Source organism: Pinus tabuliformis, chromosome 9, assembly GCF_031772625.1.
Source record: "Pinus tabuliformis cultivar Carrire ecotype Pingquan chromosome 9, CPIR1, whole genome shotgun sequence".
NCBI lineage: Eukaryota > Viridiplantae > Streptophyta > Pinopsida > Pinales > Pinaceae > Pinus > Pinus tabuliformis.
In genome coordinates, this window is record NC_142307.1 from 1,890,471,113 (window position 1) to 1,890,496,568 (window position 25,456).

Consider the following 25,456-nt stretch of genomic DNA (forward strand, 5'->3'; position numbering starts at 1 on the left):
CTCTACTCCCTCTTACTGGGAGAACCCTCTTGTCACAACTTTTCTTTGCACTTCCTAATGTTTCCACCTATGTAATGGAAATCTTCGCAATGGACATGTTTTTCTGTAAACCTCATTCAGGAGGCCATGGAAAAAAAAATCATAATGGAAGTAAGAAAGAAAAATCAATGTTAAAAAAAATTAAAAGAAAAGAGGTTGACTAAATAAAAATAGTAATAATCAAGGTATAAAAAGTAATTTTCTATTTTTAAGAATGAACGGTTGATAATTGAAGGGAATTGTCAATTCCTTGACAAGGTAAAGATATTTTGACTTATTTTGAGGTGGTTTCTTATCATCATCATTATCAACATTGGTTATTGAAGAATGATTCTTTTCCTTTCTTTTTCTTTTAGGACAATTGGATGCATAGTGTCCAAAATTTTGACAAGTGAAGCACTTCAACTTTGACATGTCCTTCTTCTTCTAATCTTGAACTGGAGCGGGTCTTCTACCTGAATTCTTCTAAATTTTCCAAAGTCCTTTTTTTCAAATTTTCCAAAATTCCTTCTTCCTTTTCCTTTTCTAGTATGAGTTGCAAGGGCTTGTGTTTCTTCATTCTATGAATTTTGTGAGTTAGACAATAATATTGATTCCTCTTGAGCACAATCAATCCATAAATCTTCAAATGTGGGTAGTTTTGATCGTGCATAAATTCCTTGAATAAATGGCTCCCAGCAGGGAGGAAATCCATTAATACTAATTGTAGCAATCTCTAAATCATAAATGGTGTCTTTAATGGCTACAAGATCATATCTAAACTGGGGTATTTTCATAATATACGAGACAACTAAATCTGATGCATTAATTGTGATATTACAAAGAAATTTTCAAGGCTAACTTCTTGTTGGTATTACTGCGTCCATACAATTTCAATAGAGCATCATACACTTCGTTGCTAGTCTTTAATCTAGTGACATGTGGAACCAAATTATATTTTATGGAATCTACCAAGACTCCCTTGGTTTTAACCTCATTCTTCTTATATTTGGATTTTTCTTCAACTCCCTCTAGCTTTGGAATGGCTTTCTCCACATGATCCCGAAGTTCATTCTCTACCAAAATAAGGCATATCTTGGTATTCAAAAATTTGAAATTGATGGAACCATCCAACCTGTCTTTAACTCTAATACCTAGTATCATTTTAGGCAAGAGATCCAAAATCCATTAAGTTGCTTGAACACTTGTCTCTAGGGTTGACTGCAATTGTTTCACTTTCAACAAAGCTCTGATACCATGTTGAATTTTCTACAAGGATGAATAGTAGAAAATTATTTTATGATTTGATAATTACTTCCTAATGATTTCCAGTGAATTCATCTTATGCCACTTATATCACTGAGCATTAGACAGAGAAAATATTAAAATTAATGCAATGAAAACATTAAGATCATAAAGAGACAACCATGCGTAGTAGAGGCAACAAATTTACCCCGGGAAAAACCAACAAATTTTATTCTAGGAGAAATTTGTTCTCCAACAATATTTACAATTCTAAGAATATTCTAGAAATTTGTGCCAAAATCCAAATCTATTCACCAGTTAAACCTGGTCAAAATTCCAGCTTAGTCAATGCTAGTCAAGCCTTGGAAATAGTCAATTTTCGTCAACTTTTCATCCTAGTCCACCAGTACTCTGTGGTCAAATTTAGACATGCGATTGACCCTTTTGGTCAACTCAAACCTTCAGTTAGACTTATGGTCAACCTGCAACCAAACTATCTCTCTCTGCGATCAAACTTAGACTTCTTCTGTGATCAAACTTGGAATTTTTCTTGCAGTGAAACTTGAACAGGTTCTCTGTCAAACACAACCAAATTCTTGGTAAAATGGTAGCTTCTATGACTTGGTAAAACTTTATATCTTCTTCCTAAATTTTAATGTGTGAATAGAAGAGAGAATGTGCTAATTTGAATTGGTCAAAAGTGGAAGTCAACTTGTGTATTTATACGATTTGAGTGGTTCACTTTGACTAAGGGTCACACACTTTCATGGTGGGGTTTACTTGAACATTTGGGTCCTACATGAAGCCCAAAAATATAAATTATAAATTTTCATTTTCATAATTTTCCTTGGTAGGCTTAGGAGGCCTTTTTTCATGCAGGAATACCTTTCGTTGCTACACAAAAATAAACACTTCTTTCACACTATTAATCTTTTTACATAGCATGTGAATACACATCTTTTTGAAAATCATGTAGTCATGACCCTTCCCGATAGTTGGCAACATCCCACAAAATCTATGAAAATGCTTTCCCAAGGATGAATGGTTATAGGTAAGGGATGATATAGACCCTATATCCTCTCACTAGGATTTTTAGTGCAACAAAGTATACATCATCTAATGAACCTATATACATCTTCTTGCTTCATAGGAAAATACACATACTTATGTAAATTGGAAATTGTCATCCCAATAACAATATGCCTTGAAACCTTGGAGGTGTGAGCCAACTTAATTAGTTGAGATTGTTCACCATTAGGAACATGTAGATTTTCTAGCCCATATAGTAACCCATTCTAGAGATGATAGTCGACAATTTTGTCACCATCATTCACATGAATTTTGTCTTATAATTATTTATAGACCTCCTTGAAGTCCTCATCCATTGTATATGCCTCATTATATGCATCAAGAGTGAAATACTCCATGTGCATCAAAGTCCCAAAAGCTATAATTTTTTATGTGGATGGCCTTAAAACGGTGTCAGCTAACTTGTTTTCCTTCCCTTCTAGTACTTTATCAAAAAATGAAATTGTTGTGGAAATTGCATCTACTCATACTATCTAGTTTGTTGTAACTTACTTTAGACCTATAGTTACTATAGTGGTTGGAAATCTGTGTGGATGACTATCTCCTCTCCCATTAGATAGTGTTTCCACTTTTTGATACCTTATACTAGGGAAAGTTGCTCCCTTTCGTAGGTATGCGTTGAAATATTTTTGTGCCCCAACACCATCACTCTGTATCATATACCTTACCCCAAAAAGCTTGTAATTAAGTCATTTTTCTACATACATCATGCATGGAAACATCCCATTGCCCCTCACTCCACACATCTCCACCCTCTGCACAACATTTCCCGCGCCCTCATATACTTAGTCATTTTAATATGTGAAAAATAACTACACTACCCAATCCTCTGTACACCTCTTCCCACCCCCCGCCCCCCATGCTCCCTGGAACATCCACTTTTTTTGCACAATTCATCCTCCACACATGAAATCTCCTGCACATATCAAATATCAATACATGGTATCCCAAAATACCACATCCCCACCTTTATTCCATATCTAGTGAATATCAATTGTTTACTCTTTTTTAGAATAATTGAAATATCATGTAAGATTGTTTTATCCTCAAGGTAAAAATATTTTTTTGATATTGTACTACACAAATTACCTGCCAACACAACTCTTAAATACTTTTGTAAGTTATTAACTTCCCATTATCATTCTTGCATTGTCTTGATGAAGGTGGTACGAGAATAAGTAACATCCTACTAAATGCTACTATTAAATGAGGATTTAATAGCTAAGAGTTACAATAAAGCCTCATTTATCTATCATGTATTCCAAAGTACATTGAAGAAATAAGTAAGATGGTGGTGAAAGCGAAGAAGAGGGCAATTTGTGGGGATTTAGAGAACTCACTAGCTCATAGGGACAAGAACTTCCACTAATCATCTACGTATTAGTGGTATTTAACTTTCACCCCATAAGTGACATAAAATAAAAATATTTGGAGTATAGGATTGGTGAACAATTCGCACATCCCACAACTCTTCAACTTCAGAGAAACTATTATCTGGTGCACTCATCAATTCAATCCTCATATTAAAACTATTAAGAATGTCATGAATAATAACCCATTCCATTAAATCCTAAGGTCTTTGGAGAAGATAGTGAAGCTTCCAGAGGCCACCAAGAAACTTAATTTATCTAAATCCAATAGTTTTATGGAATCCCATTGTGGAAAACTTAATTCATTTAGGAATTCGTTCTTGCTTCTACGTAGGTCCCATCCATCTTGTCTTTTATCAATATCTCCATACTCATCGAACCTTATAGATATTTTTCTTGGTTATTTTCCTGGGTTATTGAATGGGAAACTACTGCTAACATACCTCGATTAGTTTTGTACATACCTTATTTTTATTTAAACAATATGTCATATTTTACTAGGTTGAAGTCATGTCAAATGATATTTCCTTTTAGCTAGTTAATTACTTCAAGACCAAACTATTCTTTATGATGGCCTACTTGGTAATGGTCATTTTTATTGAAATTTGTTCGATGGATTACCCTACAAAAGAAGCTTGAATCCTGACATAGAGCCAATGCAATTATGGTACCCTATCTTATGGAGATATAAATCCCTTATCCATTTTTTGTCAAGTACAACACTTGTTTATCAAATAATTCAACCATTTAATAACAAGGATCCCATGAGAATATCCTTATATGCCCAAATATTCTTATGGGGAAAGGGGATACATGAGGAAAAATAAGACCATACTCTCACCATACTATATGGATATCAAGATAAACCTCTATTACTACCCAAATTTGTCTTGGATAGATATTTTATTGCATAGGTTTGTAGATAGTATCACCCCTCACTATTCTTAATTGAGAGGAACAAAAAAAGTAGTTTATAATATTTCCATTTACCATTGGATGCATTATTGTGAAAAAATATCCACATCTTACAAAATTCTTTAACCTATTTCTGCCCTTTATTTTTGGTAAGGCCAAATCTGCCCAAGGATTCAAACCAAAAGGGATATTTTCAAAACATGTGTCATTAGTCATATAAGGAAATTTATTTATTAGAGTTATTGAAGGAAGAATATAAATTCACATTGTCCCATCCAAAGAGAACAATCTGCTTACACCTCAAATGATATAGTTACAAAAGTGAGCAGTAGTGTCGAAGTAAGATCTAAGGAAAGAGAAATGAGGCCAACCAGTACTCAATTAGCTTCAACTCCACAAGCTTGTTGGAGTTCCTAGTCAAATCAAATAAGAAAGGATATTATCCTCATTCAGGGAGACTGTAATGGTCAAAATTATGATGGAGGATATGGAGAAGAAACACCCCGACAAGTCACCCTTGAAACGTCCCACATTTTTACTTCATCAAATAGTAAAAGATCGAGTAAGAGGGAGTCCTCACAAGTACATGGATATGGAAGTGGATAGTTCTACTACTTTACACTAGGTGGTATCGCACATTGGCCAAGACTAAAAAAATATTTGAATAATTGATTGCTAAAGAGGTTGTCACCTTTGAGGACTAATCTTTAACCTTGCACAATACCAACTATGAAAAAATTTCCAATAAGCTACAATTTTAGTAGGTACTTGTGTGAAATAATATGATTACCAATCAATGGAAGTTTGAGGTGGATATTTTAGGAGTTGGACCTACAGGACTCTTGAAATTACAAAAAAATACAAGGGGTTCCCTTGCTCATTCTATCATTGAGAAAGAGATAGAGAATATGAGGTTGAAAAGAATAATAAATCTACTTGAGGTGTCTCTTAGCTCCACTCACTTGTTCATGACCCCTCTAGCTATCCAACCACCTGAAGTTGTAGCAAGTACACCTGGTACACCCCAAAAAGTAAGAAAAGCATCCTAGTTTTTAAAATGGATTCTATCCTATTTCATTATAAACATAATAAGTGACATGAAATCATTTAATAAGCATGGGAGGTGTCTCTACATTTGAGAAACTTGTTGCATATAATCCATTCATTCACTCAATATTTGAAGAAAGTTATTCAACATGATGAACGATTTTCTAATAATGGTTTTTGGACCTTCATCAATAAAATAAATTCTTTAATTGATTTCATAAGAAACCAACAAGGCCTCCCTAGAGGAAAAAAATATTAAATGAATCAATCTAAGTACGTATGCAAGAATAAAAATGCTACAAGATGATATTCTTGTGGAGTTTTTTAGTATTGATGACCATAGAAGTAACTCCCTCAAATTGATTAAATTTTTCAAATGTTTACAGGAAACATGAATGATTAGGAAGTACATATTGATCCCTAAATATTTATTAAAATATGAATTGAATATTATTCAAGTTTCTTTCGGTGTTCCCTTCGATAACTTAGTGAAAATTCCCAAAGCTAGAATCAAGAAATGGCTAGTTATTCTCATTAATGGCAACGAGGATCAATTCGCTATGGTGAGAAGATATGGTAATATGTGTAGGATCCAAAGTAATAAATTTTTGTGTTAAAGGATTTAATGGTCCAACCGATGAAGGAATACATTGAAGAGTGGCTTAGAAAACCCCTGAATGAAATCATTAATCTTGAATAATTTTCTGAGTTGTTACATTAACAAGATTCCAATAGCCACATATATACATTCTTTTACAACAACCACAAAGGAGGATCATCATTAGTTCATTCCATGCTTTGTCATTCTAAAATTTTGTGAGTGTTCTTTGATTATTTTGAACAAAATTCCCACATTCTTCCCAAACTTTGATCATCCAAATATATGAACTATATTATATGTTTGTAGATCCAATCCCTAACTGTAGTTCTTTATTTCTTCTAAGTACCCTTACAGTAAACAATCCATGGGAGCATAATCCTAGTCCCTTAGGGACAAGTTTCTTTACATTTGTAATAAATATTAGGATTTTTTCAAGTGCTTTAAGAACTTAACTTTATTCATATTTGTGAATTTATTCTTTCACATTTGCAGAGATATTGTTTGGTAGAGAATCTCATTTTTGGTTTTGAGACTTTTAAAAAAGCAATAGAAATATTTTCGATGTTTTCTTATGCTATTATGAATTTCAATGCTTGAAATCATTTCATATTTCTCTAATATTTGGACCATACTCTTTTGTTTCTATCTATTGAGTTTGCTTCAAATGTCTCCCTTCAAGTTTTGTGAATGGATGAATGTCATCGAATGAATCTTGAAAATATATGTTTATTTTTATTATCATTATTTATTTTAAATCCCAAAAATGCCTAATCCACTCTTAATTCTTTTAAATATATGTGTGTGTATAAAAAAGTGGTACACTCTCTATAAAAATGTTGAGGGAAGCTAAATATAGGCCTAGGAGGTTGATTCTTTTCCCTAATAGGAAAGGACATAAAGAGTTTTAAAAACCATACTGGGGATGAAAATGATTCAATATTTCATACCTAGTATATGACTCATCCTAACCCAATCCAACCTAATCTTCTGATTGTATTGGAAGATCAAATAAGTGTATTAAATTAATTGTATGAATTGGTCTTAAGAATAGCAAGAACCATAGAAGAACTTGAAATATCCTGGCAATATTTGACTCAAAAAGAGTTACTAGCACCACACAATCCATAAAGGTGACTCCAATGAAGCATAGATATTGAAGATGGAGGAATCTACAAACTTGAGAGGTCCTCTAATCAGATGCCAAAGTGTAAATAGTTTTTAGAAATCCATTATTTCGGAGAATAGAGTAATATCTCTTTTATTCTCCCCATAAAAGGACAAAAGGGTCAATAACAAAGAAAGAAGGGCAGGCAGAAGATAAGAAATGAAAGAAGTAATAAATTAAAGATGAAGATTTTGAGTAATTCCACTTGCCTTGGAAGGGGAATAACACAACTTACCAACCCTACCTACATGAATTTTATGAGTATTTAATAGAGATGGCATCGAATCTAGATAAACATATGGACTACTTAGTTTCTGGCCATTTTTTATATACATAAAATTATTCATGAATATGTAATGGTTTGGGTATTTATTTAGACCTTGATTAGACCAACCTATGATTTATATCTCTCCCTACCTACTAATTTAATTACATCCTTTGATGACATAAAAAATTCCTTCATTGGTAGACATGCCCAACTTGTTTAATATCATACTTTACTTACTCAATTCACTCAAATCCATCTTGAAAAGAAAGAAAAAAATATAGAATTTAATCTCCAATTTTTCAAAATCTTGTAGAAGATACCCAAGGACATTCATCCTAATACCCAAGTTATATTTAGATGTTATAAGAATGCAATGCCATCTAATGAAAAGTATGCAATAAGGTCCACTCACATTAACACATAAAAATCAGCTATGAGAAGGGCGTAGAGATGGATGAAGATATGTTAGGAAGTAATGTTGATCCTGAATTCATTTTGGGTAAAGTCCAAAGGGAAATTTATTACTTGAATATTTCATAACCAAAAATACCAACACCAATTTAGAAAACTCAAGATATAGCGACTAGAAGAGGAATATTCCATGGCATTCCTCCCAATGCATAAAATATTCCTATATCAAAAGAATCATCCTCCTCAAATATTGATTTGGAGATTGCATAGTTAAATAGGACTATGAAACAAAAGAAAAATGAAATAATCAGATTAAGAAGAAGAGATAAGTAGAGACCTAGGCTACAACCAAACATTGGAGGCACCACATATGGTTTTAGAGAAATGCCTAATAGAAATCAGAATGTGTACAATTCAACTCCAAGACGTCCTAGGGACCTAATATTTCAAAATCCAAGTTCTTTATAAATGAATGATGAAGAGTTAGAAAAATCATCCTTGAATCTACCAAAATTGCGGATGACCAAATACATTTATTTGAACAAGAATAAGATGAGGAATGTATGGAGAAAGATAATTCTATCCAAATAATAGAATATTTGAATAAAGTGAAGGGAAAAGTTTTGATTCCCCATGAGACCACAAGAAATCAAGGAGAGACTTAAGCTCAAAAGAATATGCAACAAGAGAAATATGGACCATCTTAGAACAAAAGAAGTAATGTAGATGTCATGATGAAGTTGACTTATAATATCATTAAAGACTTGTATAAGCTCTAAATTACATTTCCTTTTTTAGAAGTGGTGAATTTTCCTCAAAAAATAGATGATATCATAAAATCCCTCAATAGTGAAGACTCATCTAATGTAAGACTGAAAGAAACTATTTCCAGTCGTCAACAGAGATATTTTGCTCCTATCAAATCTCAAGGTAACATATCTCCCTTATCTCTCTCTCTCTCTCTATCTCTCTCTCTCTCTCTTTGTCTCTCTGTATATATATATATATATATATATATATATATATATGGAAACACTAGAAGTTATATTACATAATTGTTTGGTTGATAATGGTGCAAAAATTAATATTATGCCACTTTATATTATGAAAGTAATTGGCTTATATTTTACTATATACTATAATACAGGAGAAATTATCTGTGTAATTAATTCAAGAAAGGTGCCAACTTATGGTGAAACCATGCATCAATAAGTTCATCTCTCCATATTACAACTATATTTAAAATAGTTGTGGTGGAATTACCAGTTGCATATGATCTTGTCATCGGAAGAGAATGGATCTTTCCTTTAGGATGGTATATGATGAATGATAGGATTTTTATTATGCTTTCAAATAGGGATGGTTAATTAGTAAGAATAACTCGAAACCAAAGAATCCTATCTTACTATATACTATAATACAGGAGAAATTATCTGTGTAATTAATTCAAGAAAGGTGCCAACTTATGGTGAAACCATGCATCAATAAGTTCATCTCTCCATATTACAACTATATTTAAAATAGTTGTGGTGGAATTACCAGTTGCATATGAGCTTGTCATCGGAAGAGAATGGATCTTTCCTTTAGGATGGTATATGATGAATGATGGGATTTTTATTATGCTTTCAAATAGGGATGGTTAATTAGTAAGAATAAATCGAAACCAAAGAATCCTATCTTCTTCGAAAATAAATAAGTTGATGTTGTGGTTACTTACATGGATACTAGTCTTGGAAACTATGTGATAATCAAATGTAAATATTGTAGATAATAATAGTGTAAATACATTTTAAGATCGTTCGAAAATCATTATCCGGTGGTGCTTATTAAAGCACGTGATCTGGATTTGGCATTGTTAGCATTCTGGCTAATGTGTTGTCCTTGATTTCAACCTAGTTGTCAATTTGGCTGTGTCCAAATGTCAACCTGGATTGTGTTCTTGTCACATTTTGTCATCATGGTTTTGTCACACTATGATACTCTTGTCACATTATGTCATCATGACCTTGTCACACTATAACATTTTTTGTAAGTATGCAGAATTGATGTGCCTAGCTAGGTCATGGATGGATGATGACTCTTCATGATTGTAAAGGAGTTGCAGGAGTATTGATGATTGCATAGGAGGTGCAAAAGGTTACAAAGGGTATGGAGCAGTTGCAAGAGGATGGATAAGCCTTTTTTGGGAAGACAACTGAGAAGACACATGTGACTAATTTAAGAAGGTGTATTGAGGTTGTTTAGGCATTATTGAATACCTGTTAAGGATTGGTATGACTAAGGAAGAAGTTTGAGTGAAGATTCACTAATGATTGACTAGGTTTTTGGCTAAAAAGCAGGGTAAATTAGGTCTCTTAAGCAGAAAGAGTGTTATGACTTAGGGTAACATAGGTATTTAGTGCAGGAAGTGCATTATAATGCACTTCCTAAAAGGGTGAGGAGTGTCATTATCTGTAAGTAAAGAAAAACAAAAATACATCCAAAGAAACCATGGAATTGCCCAGGGTATTATTGTTCAGAAGGTTGAGCATCGTCTATTTGATCTCCTAAAAAATTACCATCAAAAAATCCCTTGGAGTTTCTTGTGGTATTTGAAAGGAAAAAAGTTATAAAATTACAAGGAGATCGATCATCTAGGGTGTATATTTGATGAGCTACTTGTTGTGATTTGTTCTGGAATAGGTGTGCACCAAGGCGTAAGGAGTATGCCCATATCTAATGAGATATATGAGGGAAAACACTTCTACTTATCTGATTTTTTATTGCAGATGAAAATGGAAAGAAATGATTATATCTAATCATAGATGATTGTAGGAATGTGTGATATCTTATGCATTATGATTTACCTAAATATCACTTTAAACCTTTTCACACCACACACTTAGATCTATCATGTATGTATAATGTTTCCATTGGTGTTTTGTTTAAACTATAGATATGCTTATTGACTACATAGATAAGCATGTTGTTGTAAAAATATTATTGTGTTTGTTTGATAGTATATGCAGAGATCATTGTATTTTGATAGTGTATGAAAAGACCAACGTGTTCTTTGAAAGGAAAAGAAAAAAACATAAAGAGGTTCTTCTATGATTAAATTTTATTAGGGAAGAGGCTTATTTGACATACATTGTGATGCTTATCTTGTGGGCATAGTTTTGAGCACAATCATTCTTTATGAAGAGATATGTATGGAAAAGATTGAGAATATTTAGAGACATAGCATGCTAACAATAGTGCTTGCAGGGTTTAGAATATCATGGATAGCGTTCAAGGTGTTTTTAATGGATCTATGTTTGGATATTTATCTATTTTTGTTGAAAGATATTGAGTATTGGATGATCAATACGTTTATTTTAGAGTCAGTGAATGCATAAGGGGTTTTGCAGAGATCAATATTGTGACATTTGTGTATGAATTTCTTATGTTGTTGCTTGTCTTCATGATTACTATTATGCAAATATTTGTATTATAAATATTGGATGACAGGGTCTCATAGTATTGTAACAAAGGTTTATGATCTTATTGTGCACAGAGGTTAATTTTGGTTTGAGTTGCTAAGCTTGTTGTTATTTCCATTGATGAATATGGGAATATAATGTTGTGGTGTAATTTTATTCTCTAGGTATGATTTCATTGTCAGTTAAGAATAATTTATGATGTTGCTACTTATCCTTTTAGAAGTTGAATATAGGAATTGTTGTTTCTTATCTACATTGAACAAATATTTGATTACAATATATACATTCTATGCTTGCCCAATGTATGTTGCTATGTGTTCATTGATATATGATGCAGAGATATGTGTTGCAGTGACTTATATGGCTACTAATGTTATGAATCAATGTTGCTTCATAATAATGCTACTTTGTTAATGATTCTATGATGTGTCTAGTTGGTGGAGTTTGATGCATGTTTGATCAAAGGATTTTTATGTTTTCTACTATTGGTATCATGCAAAGAATGGATTTGAGAAGAATATCATGATGGTTGCATTATTGTATGACGACCAAGATGTTTTTTTTGAGCACATGGGCATTGTTTCTACACTTTTGATGTGTGCAATATTCTTGATGTATATGTTATAAAATAAATAAATTAAAGAAATTAAATTTTTTTAGAGGACAACTAAGGGTTTTGAGATTTTTCAACCAAGCAACCACTTTGAAAACACAACAAAATCTATTTATAAAATAAGTGTGCTATTATTAATAGTAAGTTGAAATCTATATTGTGATAGCAGTATGTTCCTTAAGGATGAATACAAATATATAGTATCACAATATATACTTTTTAATATGGACTGTGAGTTCTGATTGTGAAAAGTGTGTATGTCTCTGAAGCAATCTTGTACAAGATGGCATCATTTGTTGGATGTGTTGTGGAATATATATAGTTGAGGCTGGCATCATTCATGGTTTGTGTTTTGAATGCTTCAAATTCAACCAGGCATACATCAAGAAGGTAGAACTTCATTTCCTAAAGATGATTACATGGATACAAATGGAAAAGAACATTAGATTTATGAAGATGTTATATGAAAGCTTATAGCAAGTAGAAATCTATCAAAATCCATAAAAATTTTAAACAATGTAGAATGCATGTTTATTAGTTTGAGAAATGTTTAGAAATATTTTCATGGAAAGAAAGGGAATTGCCATAGATAAATTTGAACGTTGATATGGTTAGCAACAATTTCTCCTAAAGAAAATGAAATATGCCATAAATATGAGCAAATGGAACAATTCCAAATATGAATTATTTAGACAATTAGAAATATGAGGCTTTGAGAAAGAAAAATCTCACCATGGAGGGGAGTTCATCAACTATGTAAACATTGCTTTACATCTCATATATCATTGTCTTCCAATAATATATGGATGTGGTTAATAGTTGAGAGATCATAGCATACACATTTTATAATAATAAAAAATATTAACTAAATGGCATTTGAACTATTTCCACTAGAGAGAATGGAGGTCGAGCAATATATCAAATCATGAATGGAAATATCATTTGATTTGAAGAAATAGTGACGAATCTAGGTCAAATATAGAAAAATCAATAATCACTTAACATCGGTTGGGTGAACAAAGGTTTGGCACTTGCTCTGTCAAGATCAAGAATAGAAATGATGATGAAATTAAAGTAGAGTCTCGACACTTGTCTACCAAGGCCAAGAATAGAGTTGATCTACTTATATGTAACTAAGAGAAAATAACATTGTGAATGCTCTAAATATCTCATAACCATGGGTGAGAGAATGGACAAAAAAAAATAAAAATTAAAACATTTGGAATGATGATCCAAGGAAATAAGGGGATTGAACATTAAATAACATATGGTTGAGTTGAACGCCTAAAATATCTGAGCATGCAAAGAAAAAAAGTAATTAAAGAAATTTTGAAGTGTTGATTCATTGAAGTTGCAAAACCGGTTTGAGTTAGCAAATAAAACCATTACTCCTTCGTTGTTGAGAGAACCTCGGAAATTAAAAAGAAAAATGTGGTAGTTGTTTAGCAAGACAAATGATAGATGAGCATATTTCAAAAGAAAAATTCATGGTATTCTAGATTCCTAATCAAGCACATGGAAAAAAAATTTAAGTGAGAAAAAATCAATAGGAAACTTCAAAATAACAATGAAAGTTTTCTCTTGTGAGTCTTTAGCACCTTTGGGAAAGAAAATATGCATATTTGTCCAAGCAACCAGCTTCACAGTCAAGTCAAGGAGTTGATGATCCTTTCTTGGTAGTTTAAATTATAGATACACATGTAACTACAAATCGTTTATGTTAGAAAGTTATCAACACAAGGTCACAAAATAAGAAAATAAAAAACTTATTTTTGTAGCCGCTGATAGTCATGGATATGTGTTAATCAAGTACACTAACTAGCTATTCAATAAGCATTTTTTGTATCATATTTCTAGTATGATATTTCCTTAATATGTAGTTTCATATGGTATTGTAGGGTGCCTGCAGCACAATAAACACAATGGATCAAAATATAATAAAACAACAGATACAACTGTGCATTCAAAGTTGAGTATACATCATAAGCATGGATCAAGAATCGCATCAGTGATTGTTTTAAATATGTCAAACATAAATTATAACTTTCCCTAATGCCTAGGTGAGCATTTTATTTTTGGAGTGTACATATTGATGTATGGGATGAAAAAAACTGCTTACAATGCTTCAGTGAAAAAAGGGACATACCTATGTGCACAAGCACAAATGGTAAATTCCTTGAACATATTGAACTAGAGCAAGGTGATTTTGATTACTCGCCCGGTTAATGTTGGGAAAGTTTCCTTCCTCTCTTCTGACATATTGATGGATGGATCAAGATGCAAGTTGTTCAATTGCGAGCATTGGATGGAAATCAGAGTTGTGGACTAGATAAAACCCTTATTTCTTTTGCAATAGAACAGAGTAGAACTCTATGAATAAGAAGCACTATTTGTAGATGTTCTCATTACATATATAAATATTCTATTTATGAGATATGTAAACACACTAGGATAGAGTATCCAATGTGAGTTGGTTGTAAAAGAATCAAGGCACCATGTAATGAGTATCTAGATGAAATATGAGGACAAAAGACCAAGAATTGTAATTTATAACATGTTTTAAATTTCCAAATAAAGAGATGATTGCCATGAAAAATTTAGATACTCAAAAATATTTGGATGGCAAATAATATTTTAACTACTCATTTCAAGGACCTTTAGATCATATGTAGAAACATATATTTGATGACATAAATCTAGAATGAAAAATACATTTGTCTAAAAATTTATGATGGTTATCATAGATGATGTTTTCTGATTTTGAAATTCAGATATTTTTTAGTTCAACACGGAAAACTGAAAACTTAAAGTCCTCTTAAATAAAATAGTTTCAATACTATAAAATATTGTCAATAGTTTGGCTAGCTGCTCTTTTGTCATTTTGAAGTTCAAATGCAACTCATTTTTTTATTTTCATTTTTTTCATTTTTTTTCAAGCTTAATAGAAAAAACTTAAAGCTTAAAACACTAACACACACAAAGTTGCATCGTATAACTATACTGCACTAAAAAATATCAACTGTAGCAAGCTATTCACATTTCTATTGATCCTATGTAATTTTCATAGATCTTGCAAAATTATTACCAATCATCTAGAAGAAAGAAAAGAAAACAATGAAAATTAATATTATACCAATCAATTGAAAAAACTTTATGAGAGGTAGCTAACGTTTGTCAAAAAAATCATAGACAACTAAACTATTGTGTTAATATATTTCTTATAAAAGCATAGCAATAAAGTGATAACATTAGAAACACACATTTTATATATTTTGATAATATACTAAGGGTCTTTTGAACTCAAATTTATCATATTAGCTATGGATTTTCCAAAATAGGACAGAGTAGAACATGGAGCTGAATTGATTTCATTATTAGGGATTGAGGCATTCAGGTAATATAAAAAGTAAAAAGAAAAAAAAAAAGTATAGACAAGTATATTTATCCATGGATAAAAATCTGAGGTGCAAATAGCCATAGGCAAGTATAAAGTTCTATGGACTAACATATCTATCCATGAATTTCATTGACCAATAGATATAATTATAGATAATGTTTCAAAAATAAATGTAGACAATAGGAACAAAGTAGAAATTATATTATAGATTTATATAAAAAAAGAAAAAATTGTCTAAGGGATCAAGTAGTAGCAATATGTTCTTGAGAATGTACAAAATAAAGTTCATGTTTTGACTATTGGATATTTTTGTTAAAGTATTTGTATTCAAAATGATAAGTGGACTGAAACTATTTGCCAGTGACACTTTGGACTAAATACAAATGTGATTGGTAGTAACAATGGTAATTTTCTTTTGGAATAGGCTTGATTTTTCTGAGTGGCATTAAGACAAAATCTATGACAACGAGCAATTGAGGATATATTAGTACAAAAAAAAGAAAAAAACAATAGTATAAGAACGATAGTGTGAAAAAAATTATGGAAAATAGAGATATTAGTCACACGATGGTTTACGAAGACCTGTACATTGAAAGAAGTACAAGTTGGTGGAATTGATATTGCAAGACAACCTGTGCAAAGTGGCTTTATATCAACAATGATGTTGTTGAGTGTCGAAGTGAATATCCCATGTACAGAGAGTTTTTGAAATTTGAAGATTGTAGATGAAATGTCTTCCATGTACTATCTGAAACTTTTCTATGCAATTGTTGGGAAGTATTGTTGCAATTGTGTAATTTTCAAAGTGTAATCTATCTTGATGTCATTTGTTTCTACTATGTAGTCAACATTGACCCGATAGCAAGTTGTTATTCTTTCTTTGCATACTATGTAGATTGATGAGTTTAGGAGCATGGGATATAAACATTTTTGACAAATTTGTTGATAGGGTGTCAAGAACACTTTTTTTTGTTAATGTTCCTTGCACCTTATTCAAAACAGATTATAACCACTAATTATTGTTGTGTTTGGAAGGAAAAAATAAAATATTTTGAAAAAAAATAGCATCTATGCAAAATGAGAGAAAAAGAAAAGATATATTAAATACCTCTATTTTTTATTTGATGAAGGATAGAAAATGTGTTTTTGCACAAGTGTCATTTAAAACATTGATAAAAGTTGTTGATTCAGATCACAACACCTGACATCCTACATGCTAGCTCTGGTGTTTTATATCTAGGAAATTTTCTTTGTAACTTTCATTTGATTGCAGCTCGCATTCATTGCAGATGATCAAATGTCACAACTATGCAATAACGCAAATAATTAGGTATGTGGCACAAAAATGTAGGACAATTTGGAGTAAGAATTGACTTACAGTGGCTATGTCATTAACACTTTCATCATCTTTCATATTTATTTCAAACATTCTATTGTTTTGATAGCATGTTATCACCACAACAACAATAGACCCAACTGGAGAGGCATCTATCGACCAAAAAAGTTGTTGTATCATTGTGTCTGTGTTGGGTCCCTATAATACTAGTGATTACCCCATTACTATTGTAGTTATACCCCTTATTAATATTGTTGTGCCCCTATTGCCCCCATATTGTTATTATTGTGCCCCATAGGATCCCTTTATTGTTATTTTTGTGGCTTTATATTATTATTGTTAGGTCGGCTGGATTATATTGTGACTCCTTAGACTCCTATATATAGAAAGGAGGTTTTGTCATTTGAATCATCCAAGAATTGTTCATTTATCTAATTTAAAGGAGGTTGCCCCCTCGAAGAGGCTGAATTATAAGGCATTGATCTATCTTTTCTATCTTTTGTTGAGCTGGTTTCATAACATTTGGTATCAGAGCTTTGGATTCTAGGGTTTCGCTGCTCCAAAAAGGGCATCGTGGAATTTTCTCTATAACTTTTTTCTACGACGTTTCAGAAGTTGAAAAAAAAACCAATTTGAGAAGAAATCGTGTTGAACCTCAAGTCCAAATTTCAGAGCTTTTCACGCTATATTTGCGGAGATATGATCTGAGGAAGATGGTCTTTTTGCAGACTCCTGAATTACATTCCAAACAGGTGACCTGGGGAAAATCGTCATAACTGTCTTTCTGAGCATCGGATTGAAATTTCGTAAGAAGGTATAGAAAGAGGACAGACTGTAGTTTTCTTGTATATATGTTTCAGAGTCAAAGGTCGAAACAGTTACACGTGGCACTTCATACAAGTTCGCTCTACTGAACTAGTCTATAATCAGGTCACTGCGGGAGATTGTGTATAACTCTTTCTTGGAGAATCCAATTTGGATCAGACTAGTGGCACTAGAAAGAGCACACAGAAGGCTACTATAGATCACAATTTCAGAACTGTATGATTCGAAATTACAAAGATACATCAAATTCAATATCAAGCTTCTACAAAGTGAAAAAAGGTGTGTAGTTTTTTTTAAATTTTTGCGTAAGCTTGATTTGAATGAATTCAAAGGGCATAGTAAAGCATTATTATCGGTAATTGATGCCCTAAGGAAAGAAAATTCAAACACCTAGTAAGCAACCTGAAAGCTCTAGCATGACTTATGAAGAAGAGGAAGAAATGCAACATGATATAGAAAAATTACGAGACCAAGTGCAACAAGTGTCACTTGCACAAAAAGGAACAGAATCTAAGATGGATGGTTTAAAGAAAGATGTAGAAGCTAAGATGGATGGTTTAAAGAAAGGCGTAGAAGCTAATATGGACGATTTGAAGATAGATTTGAAGATAGACATGGAAGAATTCAAGAAGTTGCTACAAGAAAGGGTCACTAATGGTGAAAGGGTAGTAAAGGAAACTCATGATGAGAACAAAAGGAATGTTAATCATGATTCCATAGAATCTAATGTTGGATTGAAGACCCACCATATTCCAAAAATCGATATGAGGAATTTTGATGGCAAGGATCCCGCAACATGGATATTACAGATGGAGCAATTCTTCGATCTCAATAATGTGCAAAACACACAAAAGGTACGTATGGCAACTTTATATTTGGAACCAAATCAGTTTGTATGGTATCAATGGCTTTGCTCTCGTAAACAATTTATCACTTGGGAAATTTTTATGGAAAAATTGATAGCACATTATGAGGATACAAAAAGCAACACTTTTTTTAGCCAATTGATAAGTCTCAAACAAAAGGGTTCAATAATGGAGCACATTGAGGAGTTCCAAAAATTGAACATAAGGGTAAAAGATATTCCAGAGGAGCATAGGATTGATGTGTTCATAGGGTCTTTAAAGGATAATATCCAACATGATGTTCGCCTTTGGGAACCTGATTCATTAGAGAAGGCATTCAGGTTAGCAAGAAAAATGGAAAGCAAAATTATGGCAACCAGGAAGCATACCACTCACAACTATAAAGATGGAAGTGTTGTTTCCCCTAGTCTTCCACAACCTATAAGGTTGACACCACAACAATTGGAAGAAAAAAGAGCAAAAGGGCTTTGTTACAGTTGTGATAGCAAATACACTAAAGGTCATAAGTGTGCTGAGAAGAAATTATTCTACATAGATTGTGAAGAGGAAGAAGAAAAGGAGCAAGAAAGGTCAAAAGAAGAGGATATACTCCAGGAACAAAGCCTAGATGAAGAACAAATAAATCCGACCATATCTTGTAATGCATTGGCGGGAATTACCACTCCTCAAACCATCAAGATAGAAGGACAAATCAAGAAGAAAAAGGTAATAGTGTTGATTGATTCAGGAAGCACCCACAATTTTATTCATTGTAAGGTAGCAAAAGAATTGAATTGCTTCCTATATCCAGCACCAGAGTGTCAAGTGATGATTGCAAATGGAGGAACAATAAATTTCTCTGGAAAGTGCCATAATATCAAGCTATCCATGGGAGAATATGTATTGACTAGCCCAATGCTTTCCATTCCAATGGGAGGTGTTGATGTTGTACTAGGAGTCCAATGGCTACAATCCTTGGGTACAATAGCTTTTAATTTTCAAGAACTTTTCATCAAATTTTCTACGAAAGGAAAGGAAGTTGAATTAAGGGGTATTGCAGGGAAACCAGGAAAGATAATCAGCTCTAATGGTATGACAAAGCTTCTAAAAAAGGAGCAAAGAGGTGTAATTGCACAATTATGTTCGCTAGATGTTTCCACATCAGAATCATCTATTTCTCCAGATCTCCAAAAAGTCCTGGACAATCATTCCAAGGTATTTGAGACTCCCAAAGGTCTCCCACCTATGCGTGATCATGATCATGCTATTCATCTGATTCCAGGAAGTGTTCCTCCAAACATCAGCCGTACAGATATCCCTATGTCCAAAAGAGTGAAATTGAACGTATGGTTGCAGAAATGCTAGAGGCTGGTATAATTCAACCGAGTCAAAGTTCTTTCTCTACTCCAGTAGTATTGGTGCACAAGAAGGATGGATCATGGCGCATGTGTCCGGATTATAGGGAGCTCAACAAGCTCACTATTAAAGATAAGTTTCCCATTCCTGTCATTGATGAATTACTGGATGAATTGCATGGATCAATTTACTTCACCAAGTTGGATCTTCGTTCAGGATATCATCAAATCAGAATGAAGACTGAAGACATTCCGAAAACAACATTTAGAACTCATGAGGGTCATTATGAATTTTTGGTCATGCCTTTTGGCCTTACCAATGCACCTTCAACATTTCAAGGTTTGATGAATTCAATTTTCAAACCATTCCTTAGAAAATTTGTGTTAGTATTTTTGATGATATACTAATCTACAACAAGTCTTGGAAGGATCATGTTGAACATGTTGACAGGGTGCTACAACTATTGGAGGAGAAACAATTATATGCAAAAAGATCCAAATGTTTCTTTGGAGTCCAGGAGGTGGAATATCTGGGTCATATTGTATCTCATGAAGGAGTTAAGGTAGACCCTAGCAAAATTAAAGCCATTAAGGAATGGAAAATCCCCACATCCATAAAGCATCTGCGAGGATTTCTCAGGTTGACAGGGTATTATCGCAAGTTTGTTAAGAATTATGGGAGAATAGCAGCACCTCTAACAACATTATTGAAGAAAGATGCATTTTCATGGACTCCGAAAGCAACAAAGGCCTTTGAACATCTTAAAGAGGCAATGTGCCAAGCACCGGTCTTAGCTACACCGGACTTCACAAAAACCTTTATTGTGGAATGTGATGCTTCAGGAAATGGAATTGGTGCTGTTCTAATGCAAGATGAAAGACCCATTGCTTTTGAAAGTCGTCCAATCAAGGGAAAGTTTTTAAGCAAAGCTATTTATGAGAAGGAAATGTTGGCAATACTCCATGCACTTAAGAAATGGCGACCCTACCTAATGGGAAGACACTTCAAGGTAAAAATGGATCATGATAGCCTTAAATACTTTTTAGAACAAAGATTATCCTCTGAAGAGCAACAAAAGTGGGTCACAAAGATGTTGGGTTATGACTTTGAAATCATCTACAAAAAAGGGAAGCAAAATGTGGTGGCAGATGCACTCTCAAGAAAGGATGAGGATGTGGAAGCATTGTTGTGCGCCATTTCTATTATCCAACCAGATTGGATAAACGAAGCAAGGGAGGAATGGAAGAATGACGAAGAAGTGTGGGCACTTATTCGAAAGTTACAACAAGATTCCAGTACGTCTGATACATTTAGCTGGCAAAATGATTCGTTATGGTACAAAGATCGCTTATACCTCTGTAAGAATTCCCAGCTAAAACAAAAGATTCTTATGGAATTGCACACTTCTCCCTTAGGAGGGCACTCAGGATTTTTAAAAACTTACCACAGGGTTAAGAAGGAATTTTTTTGGGATGGCCTTAAATCATATATTCAAAAGTTTGTGGCGGAATGTTTGGTTTGCCAACAAAATAAAGTTGAAACAATTAAGACACCGGGTCTATTACAACCTTTATCCATTCCAAGCCAACGTTGGGAGGAGGTTTCAATGGATTTTATCACAGGTTTACCCAAGTCTGAGGGAAAGAGTGTCATCATGGTGGTAGTTGACAGACTTACCAAGTATGCACACTTTTGTGCATTATCACATCCATTTAAAGCCAGTACAGTTTCTACTGCATTTATGGAATTCAAAAGCTACATGGAAACCCAAAGATTATTGTAAGTGACAGAGATCCCATTTTCACTGGAAATTTTTGGACAGAATTATTTTCTTGTCTTGGTACTCAGTTAGCTCATAGCTCATCTTATCATCCTCAATCTGATGGGCAAACTGAGATAGTAAACAAATGTTTGGAAGGATATCTTCGTTGCTTTGTATCTGATAAACAGACACAATGGGTCAAATGGTTGCCTCTGGCTGAATGGTGGTATAACACTTCCTTCCATACAACAACAAAAATGACCCCATTTATGGCACTTTATGGGTATCAACCACCATCCATCACATCATATTTAAGAGAAAATTCTAAGGTTCAGGCAGTGGAACATCACATCGAACATCAACAACAAGTCCTCCAACTCTTAAAGGATAACCTCGTGTTGGCACAAAATAGAATGAAACAACAGGCAGATCAACATCGCAGTGAAAGAAGTTTTGATGTAGGTGATTGGGTATTCCTACGGCTACAACCATATAAGCAAATGTCCCTCAAGCAAGCTAAGAAGGATAATAAATTATCACCAAAGTATTATGGTTCGTACAAGGTGTTGCAAAAGATTGGTACTATGGCATACAAATTGGAGCTTCCTGCAGCTTCTCGATTGCACCCAGTTTTCCATGTTTCATGTTTAAAGAAGGTTATAGGCGACAAGCTCCTAGTTCAAACAATATTGCCAGAACTTGACGAGGAAGGAAAAATTATATTGGAACCGGAAGCAGTCACAGAAACAAGAACTCGACAGCTACAAAATCGATCAATTTCAGAGTATCTTATCAAGTGGAAGAACTTATCTACTGAAGATTCCACATGGGAGGATGAGAATTTTATGCAGAAGTATCCAGAACTACTCAAGTGTTGAGGACAACACTTTTTTGAAGGAGAGGGGCATGTTGGGTCCTTATAATACTAGTGATTACCCCATTACTATTGTAGTTATACCCCTTATTAATATTGTTGTGCCCCTATTGCCCCCATATTGTTATTACTGTGCCCCATAGAATCCCTCTATTGTTATTTTTGTGGCTTTATATTATTATTGTTAGGTCGGCTGGATTATATTGTGACTCCTTAGACTCCTATATATAGAAAGGAGGTTTTGTCATTTGAATCATCCAAGAATTGTTCATTTATGTAATTTAAAGGAGGTTGCCCCCTCGAAGAGGCTGAATTCTAAGGCGTTGATCTATCTTTTCTATCTTTTCTTGAGCTGGTTTCATAACACTCTGCAGCAAGTCTATGATTGTTGCAAACTTCAAATATTGTCTGGAATATACTTTTTTCATGTAAAACTATACATCGCTTTGCATCACCTCTTTTATGGATCTCTTTGTTTCTGACTATGAATTTTGTAATATGGATACTTTTTCCTAGATAAAATTTGTTACGGAATCAGTCTATAAGGTTGTTGCTTATATTGACTATGATAATTAGTTCACCATTTTTGTCAACAAGATCTTCATGCAAAAGTTGTGTTTTTACAGATGAATGTGGATTTCTAGTTTGTCCTAGTCCATATACTACAAGCACATTACCTTCAAGAACATTTGTATGTGCACTTGTGCATAACTATATTATTTAGCATGGAAATTTTTGCAAAGTTTTTAATCTATGGATTTACAAGAATGAGTAGATTTAGACCTCATAAATTGCATTTGACATAGAGAAATAGCAATTTGTAAAGCTACAAATTGCTAAGTTTAATTTTTGTCGTAAAGTTGCATTTGACATAAAGAAATAGTAATTTGGAAAGATACAATTTATGAATCTACCATCTCAGAGCCAATTTTCTTGTTGTCCATGGTTTTGTTGAAATTGTTAACGACCTATTGGAATTTTATAGAAGATAGGAAGTCAATGTTTAGCATGATTATATGGAAATAAATTTCAAAATTGCAAAAGAATGCAATAAAGTGGAAAATGTTCATGCTAATGTGTTTCCTATTTTATTTGTGCAATTTTTCTTAAAAAAAATACAATCCAAGTACACTAGAAATAAATAAGCATAGGTATTCCATGAACAAAAAAAAAAATCGTGGTTTTTGGTTTGTTGTTAACCATGAGACAAAATTAGGAACATGTTTGCACTGCATATTGCAAATAGGTGTGTGTACTTTATCTAAGGTGAATAATAATCTATTTGAAAATAACTGAAGTTATCATTGGACTTTGATGTCATATATATTGTTGTTAGCTGAGTGTACTAAGAGCACATTGAATTTGTAGTACTTAATACGGTTGCAAATTGCTCTAGGTTCAAGTTGAATGGGAAAAACAAGCAAGTTTGTGTTATACTTACCAAATGCAGTATGCTTTTATTTGTTTATTTTATAAGAATATAAAGGGAAATTTTTCTTGGATAAATTTTGAATAAGTTTAACTAATATACATAAACAAAGAAGCACAATCCAAAATGCAATTGGTAAAAAGAAAAATGGTGGAATCTGAAGTTACTTGTTGTTTGTAGTATTGTTTATATTTGTGAGATCCAAAGTTTAATGTTATATACTATTCAAAACTGCAAGAGCAAGGCCACCAAGTGAATATGAAAGAAATTGTTTAAAAAAATGGGAAGTAGATACAATGTTAGCATAATGTCCAATGGGCATAGCACCATGTGAAATGGCAATTGTGGCAATGAATCAAAGAATAAAATTTCTCCTCGATTTTATTGTTGCAACATTATATTTTTCTCAAATAATTTGTTTCCAATTGCTGCTACAAATTCACCTAGTTTCAGTCTAGCTATGTTTATATCACATAAGGAATATAAGATCTAGATACAAGAAACTAGTACCATTGTAAAATGAAAAAATGAACAAAAACAATTTTTTTTGTAGTTTGAATCTATGCATGATTATTGTACATATGGAACACATAGTACTAATTGTGTGAAGCTTTTGATGTGAAAGAAAAAATAATAAATAATGATTTGAATACTGGGCATTTGAACCATTGTTTAATGATTTTGAGAGAACTAATCGGAGAAAGGGAAACATGTATATGATTGTTAAATGATTCAAGAAAAATTGATGCAAGGATTTATTGCACAAAATATTTAGGAGTAAAAGATCCTTTTTGAAGAACAATGCATATTGTGATGTAGACAAAGCAAGTACTAGAACAACTAGCATGTATCACTACGGAAGGCATTGCCATTATTGGTTGATAGTTAAAACATGTACTGGAAGGATGAAATGAATGTGTGATTTAGAAGTTATATAATGTTTTGAAGATTTTTTTAGGGATTGGCATAGACAAAGGCACTGAAGCTAAAGAATATAGGAGAACAAATATTTGTGTGCTAGGTATGGTAAGTAGGGAAACAATGATTTTTGAGTGTCTTGTTTTTTACAAAGTCAAGCGGGATATGTGTTCTAGATGTTTGCTATGTAGAAAAAATGAAATTAAAAATAAAAATATGCTTTATTGATAGATTTGAAAATAACGGATAGAGTGTAAAGACTCTGAAATAATTAGAAACAACAAAAAATACTATTGTAAGTAGATAATAGGTACTAGTCTTCATACCTATTGTGTTGTATGTGAGTTCTTGAGTGAAAGACTCTTTCCATATTTTTTGTGAGGCAATGTCTAATGTGTATGAGTATTTGAGAAATTGGTAAGTTGAAACTCGTATGAAATAGTGCCAATTCCAAAAATTTCGAGTTTTGAATAGACTAGGAGACAATTTGGGTGTCAACATAGTCGATATT